At 36.3% G+C, this 13,984-nt stretch overlaps 1 protein-coding gene across 1 annotated transcript in view; it reads right to left on the bottom strand.

The window, feature by feature from the left end:
• LOC307168974 (disks large-associated protein 2-like) overlaps positions 1–13,984 on the bottom strand; it is a 93,030-nt gene that overhangs the window by 34,178 nt on the left and 44,868 nt on the right. The window lies entirely within an intron of this gene.

The following is a 13,984-nucleotide window of genomic DNA, read 5'->3' as shown; positions in this document are numbered from 1 at the left end:
TGCAACACACATGATTTGAGCCACTGTGCCGCCTCAGCATAGCCTGACTACGTCAGACTTCCTACTTCCGCTAATTTCATTTCGCTCCTGTAGTCAGTCTGAGATAGCAGCGTATCTTTCAGTTTTCCACCGGCCTGAAAACAGCCGGGCCAATCAACGAACAGAGGGCGGGCTGAGAGCCGTGACGTAGACGCTGATTGTACCGTGGTGGATGCGTACTTGCGTAGATTTACTTCACATAATCTGCAAAAGTCGTTCACAGCCATGTTCACTCCGGTATTTCGCTCGATGGTTTAGTTTTTGCATCATACATGTGTTTACAGTGGAAGTTAGATGCGGCTGAGCATGCGCATAACACACGCCATAACCAAACGTTATGTGATTGGCTTACGGGTAACCAATGATTTTAAACTTCAGACAAGCGCCCCCCCGCGAGAGAGAAAACACTTCTCTATTATGCTATTCCAGACTCTCTCTACGAAGCAAAGTGAAGTAGCAGAGTCTGGTATTACCAGGCTAGCCTCAGCAGGCATGGGACCCGGATCACTAGGGGAGAGCCAGGCATGAGTGGAGCTTCCTCATTGTGTAACATTCCCAAAGAGGGCAATTGCTCCCTCAAGAGATGACCTAGCATGCTCCGCTCCCAAACATATTGCATATCATGTTTGTCATACCTTGTTAAGAAGTGAGGGCATGATGGAATACACTGCTTGTAATTCTTGGATGCCATTATGTTGTTGTGTAACAAAGAAGCTGGTGATGTGCATTTTAGGCACCTATTTGTGGTCTCGGTGACGCTGTGGCACTACATCATCTTATAACGCTGTTGGCCAATACAATCAGCATTTTTCCACAGTTGCTTCAGACATCGGCTCACACAGGAGTGTTCCCATAGCATCAAAGTCATGACGCAGCGTTCAGTTTCACTCGAAAGAGAGATATTGGTTAATGGCATACAGGGTCAGGACATTAGCAAGTGACTTTAATGTATGTGGTTCAATAATTCTTTCAAGTAAACGGTCAGAGAGGTGTATGCATTTGTAATATTCTTTTTTATTAGTTTTTTTTTATTATGCCTATTATGTCAATATGTTTACTTGTAAAAGAAACATACTTTCAAAATGGTTCTTTTTTTTCAACACATCTTTAAGCACAGCAGTGTAGCTATGATCCCACATGAAATTCTGATGTCAAATGAGTGAAAACATCTGCACAACCCATGTCATATCTGTTAATCATTTCCTTTGTTTTATGTTTATCACTGAAAAGAAAAAGAAAATACATAAGGCATGTATACATTGAAAAAAAATCAAAACAAATCAAAATCACAGTTAGTTTGTAAAGAGAAGCACATATAACATGTTTTGGAGAATTAAATGACAAATTTATGTCATTTACTCATACTTAAATCATTCCAAACATTTGGTTTTCTTTCTTTCGTAGAACATGTAAGTCATACAGGTTTTGAATGACATGAGAGTAAAAAAGGACATAATTTAAATTTTGGGCTGAAAATTAAGTCCACATAATCTCAAATACTCAATAATTATTTTATTATTAGAATTCCTGTCCTATAAATAAGAATGTAGTTTGATCAAATATGACATCTGTTAATAGTGTTAATAGAAGGGGCATGTTATTTCATTGTAAATTTGGCACTAAATTATAAGCAAGCTACATTTTTAAAAATCCTTTTTGATGATACAATTAAATCTCAGTATCTCAATAAATCATCATCATGACATCTAAATTTCACAGCTACAGAGGACACACTGCCTTATTCCTTTATAACCATACTGTACACAATTGTTCTTTACTTGCTGTATTGACAATGGTAAAAATGTAGCTGCTACATTGAAACAGAATGAATTAGCATAACAAACAAATGCAAATACTTATAACAACATTATCAACAGCAACAAAAGAAGCAAAAGGTTACAATAAATGCCTGAGATTCATGCAAGGTTTGTCAAAAAATATCTAAGGGCTGCATCTTGCCCTTTAAGTGCTGTTTAAAATGAAATAGACACATGCCAGTGACTCATACAGAAAAACACAAGACTTGCATAGAATGAATGAAGGTCGTAAGATTGAAAGAACATCTGCAATATCATCAGCACCTTTAAACAAACAACTTTTCATTCCCTGAACATGTCTCTTAGGAAATCAAAAACAGAAATTAAAACTGGAACAATTCATCAGTCCTCTGTAGGTATAAACAGTATGGTGTCTATTGTGGTTCAATTGTTTTAGAGAAGAAAGTATAAATATAAGCAATATAAACCATTAAATTATATCTGAATGTTGAATAACAGTTCATAGGTCCTTTACACCACAAAAAAATAAATAATGCATCATACAAATTCTTTTATAATTCTGTCGGCCTTTTAAGCTGTTAATTTATTTCTTATGGCTAAACCCTTGTTGGGTAAAGCTCATGTTAAAATATACAGCATATCATTGATTCCCACACCATGGACATTTGCAATATAATGGAATGTTCTATTATGCTTCAAAAATCCATACATTTGTTTACACACATTCTCTGTGTCACTGTTTCAAAGGGATTCTCTTATTTCTGACAGAATAAAAAATGAGGCAAAAATCCAAATAACACAGAGCAAGTCAAGAGGCCCAAACAATATATCTTCACTATTTGAATGAATAGTTCACCCAAAAATGTAAAATTCTGTCATCATTTGCTCAGCCTCATGTCATTGATTCTTCTCAAAAGAAGATATTTTAAAAAAAATGTCACATGAAATGTCAATTAAAGTTAATAGGCTCAAATTTTGTTTTGGACCTGACTTTCATTAAAGGAGTAGTTCACTTTAAAATGAAAATGACCTCAAGATTTACTCACCCTCAAGCCATCCTAGGTGTATATAACTTTCTTCTTTCAGACGAATACAATCGGAGTTATATTAATAAACACCCTGACGCTTTCAAGCTTGATAATGGCAGTGAATTGCAAACATCAGTTTGAACTCAAAAAAGTGCATCCATCCATGATAAAAGTGCTCCACACAGCTCCATGGGGTTAATGAAGGCCTTCTGAAGTGAAGCGATGAGTTTGTGTAACTTTGTAAAGTAAAATTCTAGCTTCCGGCCATAAGCGAGTCTACTTACGCCTAACTTACATGTCAGCATGACGTCAGAAGTAGCATAGTGCGTCATGGCGTAGTGTAAATATCAGCAGTACGTCGCATTACTCGCATAAGTTGCACTTTTAGACTTAAGTGGAATCCATATGTTCGTTTGGCCGGAAGCTAATTATTTTACTTTTTTTCTTACACAAACTCCGTTGTGAGTCGTGTGGAGTTAGTTTATGATGAATGGATGGATGGATGGATGCACTTTTTTAAACTTCAAACTGATGATTATCAAGCTTGGAAGCGTCAGGGTGTTTATTGATATAACTCTGATTGTATTCGTCTGAAAGAAGAAAGTCATATACACCTAGGATGGCTTGAGGGTGAGTAAATCATGGGCTAATTTTCATTTTAAAGTGAACTACTCCTTTAAGGACAAAATAGTAAAAACATCTTTTGTGCTCCACAGAAGTAGTACGTCATACAGGTTTGGGACAACATAAGTCTAAGAACATGATTTCAGAATTGTCAGTTTTGAGTGAACTATATTTTAAATGTGTGCATTGTCTGAAAAAAGTTTTTGAAGGCATTTTGAACTATAATCTCATACTCTTTTAATTAAGCCAATTTGAGCAGTTAAACTGTCACCAAGCATGACAAATCAATATCTCCATTTGCAACAGGACACACATCAGCAAGACCCTATTCGTAGATTAATGAGCTAAAAAAATAAAAAGCCTAGAAATTACATCACTAGTGATGACGGTGTCAGTACATTCAAACCGTGCCACTCTGTGCTTTGCAAAGGAGCAAGGACATTTGATGGTGTCTGTAATGCCAAATAATTGGCTAGCTCAATGACAAAAAACAAAACAAAAAAACAACAACAAAAAAAAAAACACTGGTGGCAAAGAGCTAGTGGATTTAAGATGGTTTCATTGGATAGTTGTTTTCATGAATGTTGGATGCAAAAAAAAAAAAAAAAAATTGGTATTTGAAATATTTTGAAATTGGTATTTCTAAAAAGTTAGAAATGCTAAAATTGATCTTTAAAGTATAATGATGTGAGTGAATTTTATCATTTACTCAAGGTAAATAGAGATATGTCTATCGCAAATGATGTTGTGATTAATTTCTTGAATATTTCTGAAATTCTTATTTAAGATTGCAAACTTCTGTTACAACCACTCAAGGTAACACTGGCAAATCTAAATAATGAATATTGTTATAATATTCCAAATTAAGCATTTTTCAGAAATGTGACCCTGGAACACAAAACCAGTCACATGGGTCAAATTTTTTTGAAATTGAGATTTATACATCATCTGAAAGTTGAATAAATAAGCTTCCCGTTGATGTATGGTTTGTTAGGATATGGCCGAGAAACAACTATTTGAAAATCTGGAATCCGAAGGTGCAAAAAAAACCTGAAACATTGAGAACATCGCCTTTAACGTTGTCCATTTATGTTCGCGATTTTACTGCATTCACTTACGGTTGGAAATGTACAAAATATCTTCATGGAACCTGATCTTTATTTAATATCCTAATGACTTTTTGGCATAAAAGAAAAATCGATAATTTTGACCCATACAATGTATTGTTGGCTATTGCCACAAATATACCCGTGCGACTTGTGACTGGTTTTGTGATCCAGGGTCACACATGGCTTTAAATATACTTAATTTTCAAAAGACAAATATTGCCTTAAACTTTGGCATGAAGAGTTATTTTATAGTAAACAAAATAGTTTCATATAGCCTCTGTTATAAATAAACTACTTAAACCTAGTACATAAAAATATATTTTATTAAGGAATGTTTATCTTATATTTTTCAAAATTATACTTATTTTCTATGTTAACTATATTTATAAATGGTGGACAAATGCAATTTTTCCATAAGTGTCACAGTGACTCGCTTACTATAATATAGTGGCACATGGAGATTGAATGTCCTGCAAGTAAACCCCTAAATAAATAAATAAATAAAAGTTATGTTATTTAAATAATTTGATTTAAATACCTTATGTACATTTTGTGCATATAGAACTGGTTACGCATGCTGTGTGTGTCCTGTGGAGAAAAATTCAGATGGTCCCTTAAATGCAAAAGTGACTTACAATGAAAAGCATCTTTAAAGTAGAATCACTATCCAGGGAAATGGACTAGATGATTAGAAGGAATCCCAAAACATGAAAAAATAACAGGAAAGGGTGATTTAGCATATTTTTCACATTTTGTATTCTTGATTAAAAAAAAATAATGGTTTGCGTGGGTGAGGAAGTCAAGGTCACAGTTACAGAATATTTATGAGAAAAAGCAATCATTTTGTGAAGCTACATAGAAAGTACCAAAATTACAGTAGTGCTGAGCGATAGTCAGTTCATATTCAGGGAATTATGAAATTATGAAATTATCTGTGAGTTATGTGGGTTTTTCATGACATCACATTTATGAAAGGGACATCATATTTTTTGACCACATGATTTAAAGAGAGTGGCAAGTTTCAATTACAACCTTATTCAGACATACTTTGGAATAAAAATGTCATTGGTTATTCATATTTTTTTGTAATTATAATTTATGATTTACAAGGCACAACAAAAGTGATTCTTACAGTGATTTACAGTTATATATAAATTCTATAAATTGTAAACATACTAACGGGTTGAAATAAAACCATGTTTTAGTGTTGGTAACTACTGATACCTTGCACAGCTGTAACTAAATATTTAGGACTGAGAGTAGAAGTTAAAAAAAGCAGCCATAGAGAAATCTGAAATTTAGAGGGATACCCATCGTTGTATAGTTTCAATGAAATAAAATGCATCTCTTTCCATCCTTGATTAAAGTATTATAATCATAAAATACCACTCAGCACTACTTTGTAAATAGTCCACAGATGCTTACTAATATATATATATATATATATATATATATATATATATATATATATATATATATATATTGGCTAGTAATTGTACACTGCAGATGCAGAGCTACATTAAATATGTTAAGGGCTTATGCTTGAATTAAAATACCATTTGAATTTAGTGACTTCTAATCCATCTATACATGACTTTCCTGGGAGACTGAGAACATAAAGTAGATTTTCAAAATTAACTGAATGCCAATCTGATAACACTAATGTCCCAGTGTTCCATTCTGGTGTAGCTTAACATGATTGCTGTACATGGTTCATCATTTTCACTTGAAATGAAAAGCAAAGCGTTGTGTGACGGCTATAGAGCGGTTCACTTTGTAGTCCAATATAATGGCCTTCCTATAAGGTTTTTAGAATAGAGAATTTCGATGTCAAGTAATGTTCAAATATGTTGATCTACAGCATAAATTACACAAAGTCATGGTTCAAGTTTGAAACTTAAAAAAAAAAAATGCTAGCAAGTTGCTACATAAGAATATAAATGGCAATCCAATTTATCAAGCGGTCCTGCTTTATATTATGTGTCTTTAAGTACTAAGTACTCTCTTCAATAGATCTATTGGTGCAATGTACTTGTGTTTATGTTGCAAAACACTGCTATTATTAGATGTAATACGGCTAAGGTTAGGGACAGGTTTAGTTGTGTGGTTAAGGGATAGGGGTAGTGTAATTGCAATGTATTTACATGTAGGATTTTTTTTGGTTACACTTTATTTTAAGGTGTCATTGTTACAGTGTAATTATATATTTAAGTACTGAGTAATAATAATTAACAACATGTACTTACTATAGGGTTAGGGTAGGATTATGATTTGGTTTAGGGTTAGTTGCATGTAATTATGCATAATTGACTGTTATTACTATGATAAGTACATGTAACATATGTAACAAGGACACTGTAAAATAAAGTATTAATTTTTTTATAGATAAGTACAACATAACAACATGTAAATGCAATTAAATGCATTGTATTGTGAATTGATTAATTTAAAATTGGGCTTTCACTAATGATTATTTTGGTAATCGAGTAATCGGTCGATTATTTTGACGATTAATCGAGTAATCTGAGTTTTTATGGTAATAAAAATAGACTTAAGCGAAGACCTAAGCCTTTGAAATTACATTAAATACATAATAACAACGAGAAAATAATATTTGGTTAAAAAAGTATCAAAAACAAGTAATCATATGGTTTCATAGAACACTGTTAAAATACATAATATAAACAATCATCTTGTGTACATTATGTATTATAACAAATGCCTGCAGAGTGCGCCAACGGTTGTTGTTACACTTTACGGTAGATCAAATCCTTGTTTAATTTTGGCCAGACGACATTTAATTCAAATGTTTACTTAATCTGTAATATTTGGCCACTTCTTTACAATAGAAATGCTACAGCCACTGTAATTTCTTGAACAAAACTAAATTCATATTGAGGGTTTAAACTTTTATTTAGAAATCACGATGAACAGTGTGCATATTTAGAAACATATTGTTGTATTCTCCTGTGTTGGCATAGGTTTATAAATGATTTACGTTACAAATCTGATGAAATGGCGCACATTGCGTTCCCAGATGAATGTTATAAGCAACCCAAACTCGCAGCATATGCAGAGATGGAGTTTGAGACATGTAAATTATAACAGTTCACGTGGAGCAACATTTACTGTGAACTGAGCCGCTCTGAGACTCAAATAAGTAACCTACAAACATGTAAATAAAGCGTATATTAAACCCGTGGGTCATTCATATCTTTGTAAAATCACAATAGCACTATGCTATGGTTTTTAAATGGTTTTAATACATTGTGCAGCCTTAGAAAACGGTCTAATAATGCGGTTTGTGGATTCTTGCACCATCTCTGGTATTTTGCCGTTTACTCTCCAATTTAAAAATCATTTAATCAAGGAATCGTGATAGCCCTAATTTAAATGATCATAGTAGTACTTAATATAAAGTGGGTTCCATCATGCATACCGTAGTTCTTATGTAACAACTTGTTAGCAACCACACGGTGGTTTCAAAGTTCACGTTAGAGGTATGAGTGTGTGTAATTTATGGTATAAAACAAAGTGGTTGGTGCTAATGTCAACCACAGATGTTATTATACTTAGAAATTGAAAAGATCCATCTTTATCCTTCAACTATGTTCATAACCTCTTTTGGTCAGATTGAGTGGTGAGATCATTCACCACTGTCACACAAGAACTGTTTTAGCCATGGACAAAACATTGACAGTGACAGTCAGACAAATTGTGACATTCCCTACAATGATAATAACATTCATGAATCATTTCCGTGGTGATGTAAACTGATTTTATGATCTGGCACAGCCAATGCTTCCATCTAGAATAGCTACACTATCCTCGTTTCGCCAAAACGGCACTTTCTCCTATATCGGCATCTTTGCAAAGAGAAAAGCGACAAGCTCTTCTACGGGCGCAGGGTTTCCCCCAGGTGTATAGGGTTGATTCAGAAACAAAGTCAATGCTTGGTCCAGTGATGAAAATGATCAGAATGATAGAGATAAGTAGGACATTGGTCCACTAGTGTACTTTCTGCACCAGAGTTCAAGGCTGGCACTTCTTTGACCGTCCGCTCGACTGCAGTTCTTCTTCTTCTTCCCAGTGTCTAATTTGGATCTTCCCAGCGGCTTGGTCAACGGTGGGCCGATGGGTCGATCAGGACTGGCAGGGCTGGTTGGGCTGTTGGTGGCCGAGGTTCCTTCAGGAGTTCCCTCTGTGATCTCGATACGCGGAGGCTCCATCAGGTCAAAAATATTGAAGGCAGCCGGTTCGGGCTGACACATGACTGAAGCGTCTGCAGTGTTTTGTCTCACCAGACCGTTAGCACCAGTCTGGACGCCAACGGACACCCTCTCGCTCGACTGAGTGGAACTGGTGCCGGTGGCAGCCTCCCGGCACATCGTCCACATGTTGTAGCACTGGGTGAAATTAAAGAAGTTGCTGTTGAAAGTCTTGAGCTCTCCGCAGACGTCCCTGCGCAGCTCCGCTAGCTCGTAGCGCATTGCCGATATCTCCTCTTTCCACTGCATGTTGAAGGCAGCCACCATATTTGCCGACTCCTTGAAAGCCTGAATAGCCTGCGGGACGGGAGGATCTGGTGGAGGCTGGGACGGGGGCGGACATGGGACTCGGTAGCCGTGCGAGGAGGTCGGTGGAACAGAAATAGCCGTGACCGTCGAACTGGTGCTGTGTTGACTACGTCCAGCATTTTCTCTTTCAAACCTCTCGATTTCTTGATACGCTGAGGAGCTGGCGCCATCATCGTCCTCAATATCCTCATTTAGCAATGAGATGCCCTCCATTGCATCATACCCCTCTGGAAGACAAATTTGAATATAGAGATAGGGAAATTCAAAGGGATGAACAGCTGTGGAATTTGGCGAAGCCTCTCAATTTATCTAACGTCAACACTTGTTTTATGTCTCATTAGCAGTATGTGAGTAAAGGCCCTGTACACACCATTCTCAACTGCATAGGTTTCGGAGAGTAAATTCAGGAACTTTCGCAAGCATGGAGTATGAAGAAAGACTCAAGAAAAATATTGAGATTTGCATGAGATTTTGATTTCATCAGAAAAAGTTTTGGGAAGTCTGTTTTGCTGTTAATGCAAAAATGTAGTTTGTTTTCACAGGAAGCAAGTAAATATATCTGTTTGAGACTAGGGGCCAGATTTACTAACAACTTGCGTCAGCGCAAACCCTCTTTTGCGTTAAAAAAACTACTGTCAGGATTTACTAAAGACACTCTAGGGCCCGGTTTCACAGACAGGGTTTAGATTAAGCCAGGATTAGGCCTTAGTTCAATTAGGACATTTAAGTATCTTTTATAAACGTTCCTTAGAAAAAGACATTGCTGGTGTGAATATTGAGACAAAACAATGGCACTGACATATTTTAAGATCTATCAGTGCAAGTTGCTTTCAGGTAAATAGCTCAATAATGCATTTTAGTCTGGGACTAGACTTAAGCCTTGTCTGTGAAACCAAGGGTAGATTTACTAAAGAAAAGGCATGGACACAGTCAATTTTGCGGCTGACCTTATTGCATATGCATTTGTAGGCGTTTCCCTTTCAGGCGCAACATTTATGGGAGGAGTGTATTTAAATGAATCACGCAAGGTGATTTACTAAGGTTTGCGCTCGTAAATATACTGGTGTTTTGCGCCATTATTTACCACCCAAAAAAAGCACATCTTAAACCAGGCAATACCTGGTAGATTACGTTGGTCATTATGGAAATGAACTGACTGCGTCTGTGTTCTTTAATTTGCACGTCGTCAGTAGATCAAGCGCAGAACTTTCTACTCCCATCGGCATTCGGCACTGTTTTGGAATTGCGCTCTCACGCTAATTTGCCCTGTTTAGTAAATCTGGCCCTAGGTTTAATGCAGGGGACAGCCCTGGGTGAATTTCAATATGAGAATCTTTTTTTTTTCTGATAATATTCCAGCCATCATTTCATGCACTTTATATCAGCTGTTTAGAATCAGAACTAGCGATGCCAGATTTGCAAATTAATCAAACTTTGATCTAATCGGACAAACAGGTATGCGAAATTGTTCACGATTCAGTCTGATTTATTTGGGCAGTTCACTCACACACTGAATTGTTTGCAGCAGTTCCTCACACAACTGGAGGGTCACTGTCCTGCAGAGTGTAGCTCCAAAACACCTGGAAGTTTCTAGTAATCCTGATTTATATTTTTTACTTGATTAGATGGTTCATCTGTGTTTAATTAGAGTTGGAGGTAAACAGGACAGTTGGCCTCCAGGAATTTGATACCCCTGGGATATTTTATAAGACAGTAAACAAAAGAGCGCTGGATGAGGTTGATATTTACCTACAATACATTGTAGGAAGCAAAACATTTTTCTTTCAAATGTCTTCTATTGTCGAACAAAGCAGCACTTTATTGCACATGCTGCTTGAGAGAGACTATCCATTTACTGTATATCCAAACTGTTGGCACACTTTTTTGATAGTGTACTGTACTGACGAAAGGCTAGAATCGCCACTGGTTTAATGAAAGTGTTCATTTGAAAACCAAAAACTCAATATGATATATTGCAGTCGAGCACATGGTGTTGTCAGGGTCTTTCACTTTTTTACTCACATACATTTAGCCTTCAGATGTGTGTTTACACTGCCTTCTCACTCGCGTCAGAACATCTCATCTGTTCAGCCTTTCCATCTCTTCACAGCATAACCATTAAAAAACAATATTTCAATGCTATCAACCAGCTTTTATCCATTTAACAAATCACAGAGCATTGTGGCAAATGTGGAGGATTTTAGTGTTTTTTGTTTTGTGCAACAGAAAAGATGAAAAGGCAATAAAATATCACTCAATCATTCAGGCAAGGAGATATGAACCCTATTGAATATGTTAAAAGCTCATCTATAGAGCTGATTGGACCACGTGGAGATTATAGGGGCGATATTAAGAAGAAGTACAATCCAATAACATTGTTAGGTCTTTGTGAGGGCTGCACCAGGCAGAGGCTGCAATCCCACTGTCCATCACAGCTGAAATCTTCCACACCAGCTCTTACTTCCAACCGCATTTTGCTGGCCATGTTTGATCTTCAAGGATGCCAAGGTTGGTATAAAAATGGAGAAAAATGTTAAAAGTGACCCAACCATTTTTTTTTTTTACATTCTAAGAAATCCTATCCATCCACTGTCGTAAAAAAAAAATAAACAGCAAAATGTAAATTTAAAATTAATTGCTTTTCCCATTCAGTCTTTAACAGAAATGTTCCGGGTTCAATTTAAGCTGTAGTGACAGCATCTGCAACATGATGTCGATTACCACAGAATTTCAACCCATCCCTCAAAACATGCATTTGCACGTACAGTAATATACTTACAATGAACTTCTGGGGCAAAGCATTGGACCAGTATAAATACAAACTGGTGCAAAAATATCACCACAAGATTTTCACATTTTTTAAAACCTTTTAGAATGTCTTGCCCCATAGACTTTTATTGTAAGTTTATTGTAAATGTCTTACTGTAAGGACATTTTTGTTATAGTCAAAAACAAAAATTCTGTGGCAATCAACAGCATTTAAAAAATAATAAAATAAAATAAAATAATTCAAAAAAATATTTGTGAAATGCCTTTCATGGAAAAGCATTGCTACTTTGGCAACTGAACACTGGTTGTCCCTAATCTGACCTTTAGTTATGTGTCTTTCAAAGGACTAGTCCTGATTTAGTTGAGAAGGCAGTGCAAAAACACACATATCCATTGAAAGATGTATGCGTGTTGACATTATAATACCTGTGACAGGCATCCCTCCAGCTGCTCTTTTCCCCTGGATCTCCTTCCTGTGATGGCCAATGAAGGGCCATGCCACCCTCCCTCCCTTTCCACAATCACAGAACACCCAACACCTTACTCAATATTTCCCATTGATTTTAGCCGCAACTAAATTTAGCTTCATCTACTTGGTGAATCTATGGGGTTTGCTTGATAACATTTATCTGATAGGTCAGTGCTTTTGAAGTGCTTTTTCTATTAACTACAGAACCAGAGAGCATCAATACCAGAGCTTAAGCAATTATTTAAGCTTTTAAAAGTCTTTAAGGGAAGAAAACATCTAATTTAGCTTCTAACAAATACACAAAGTATGGCTATTTTTGTAAAAACCAAAGTAGTACAGGACTGCTGGAACAAGAAGTCCTCCAGAGTGAAACAGACTGGATGAAATCCTTTTGAGAAAATGGTTTTGTCCTACAGCCGGTTGACGTGAGCTGACAGGGATTGCGTACAGAGCCATATGTGGTGAAAGCACTTCAGCAGAGTGAGACGGTGGGATTGGAGAGCTCTCCTTTCTCCTTAGAGTCTTCAGTGTGTGGTCAGTATGAGTTTTTGACAGTGTGAAGGTCCAATCAAATCAAACTCCAGTTTGAATAAACACAAAGAACCCCACATTTAATGAAAGAAACAAAGTTTGACTGGAGTGACCAAACAAATCATACAAAACAAATTAGCATTTGGGTTTTAAAAATATAAACAAATGAAAAACAAAACAAAAAAAACAGGTATTTTATTGTCACAATATTTGACATCAGTTTGTGGTATTTCAATAGGGTTCATAGCTTTACTCCATGTGTACACCAAACACAGCAGGGTTGTTGGGGAGGGTGTAGAGACGGGCATTCTGATTGCACAAAGAAACTGTGACACATGCACACTTTCTGATAAGTATGTGTTGCACAAAACCTCCACACCTGCTCTGTCAGGACTCCTTAAACTCATTTTGGTTGGGGGAAATGTACTCATTAGTAAGGATTAATGGTAAAACTGGATTAGGATAATGGGATTTGTTTTCAGCTCCAGTTACTGAATTCATAGAGAGATTAATATATCATAATACTCTAGCTAATTCAATTAGCACATTAACAAACCACTAACATTTCACCATTTTCACCATTTCACAAGTAAGGGAGATAAAGCCTCACATCCATTTTGGCGTGCTTTTCATCGAATTCGCTCGCGCATTGTTCGAGAACGGTTTGACAAATCAACTTGAATTGAACTTTTGTAAGCATTGTCTGAAGATGATCTGGTTAATTTTTTGTGAAAATCAGAGCAACGGTCTAGGAGGAGATTGCAAAAGTAGGTTATTTGGAAAATTAAAAATGGCAGAAATGTTCAATCGAACCATCTTGAGCCAAGAATCAGAGGAAAAAAGAATTTTGTTTCTAGTCCTTTGGTCACATTGGACAGTTGGTGGTTCTACAGCGATTGAGTTAGAGACTCCAAAATTGCTGTGGTTAAAGTTCAGACTGTCCTCTATCTGTGTGCCAAATTTCATAACTTTCCCGTAATCGATTCTATGGGCTGCCTTAGACTTCCAGAGCGAAACAATAATAATTCTTAAGTGCCTTCGGTGCTTGGCCCCTAATAAA

Source organism: Squalius cephalus (genome assembly GCF_949319135.1).
Source record: "Squalius cephalus genome assembly, chromosome: 12".
In the NCBI taxonomy this organism is placed as follows: domain Eukaryota; kingdom Metazoa; phylum Chordata; class Actinopteri; order Cypriniformes; family Leuciscidae; genus Squalius; species Squalius cephalus.
Note: the sequence above shows the minus strand (reverse complement) of the source record. Positions and strands in the feature narration are given on the sequence as shown.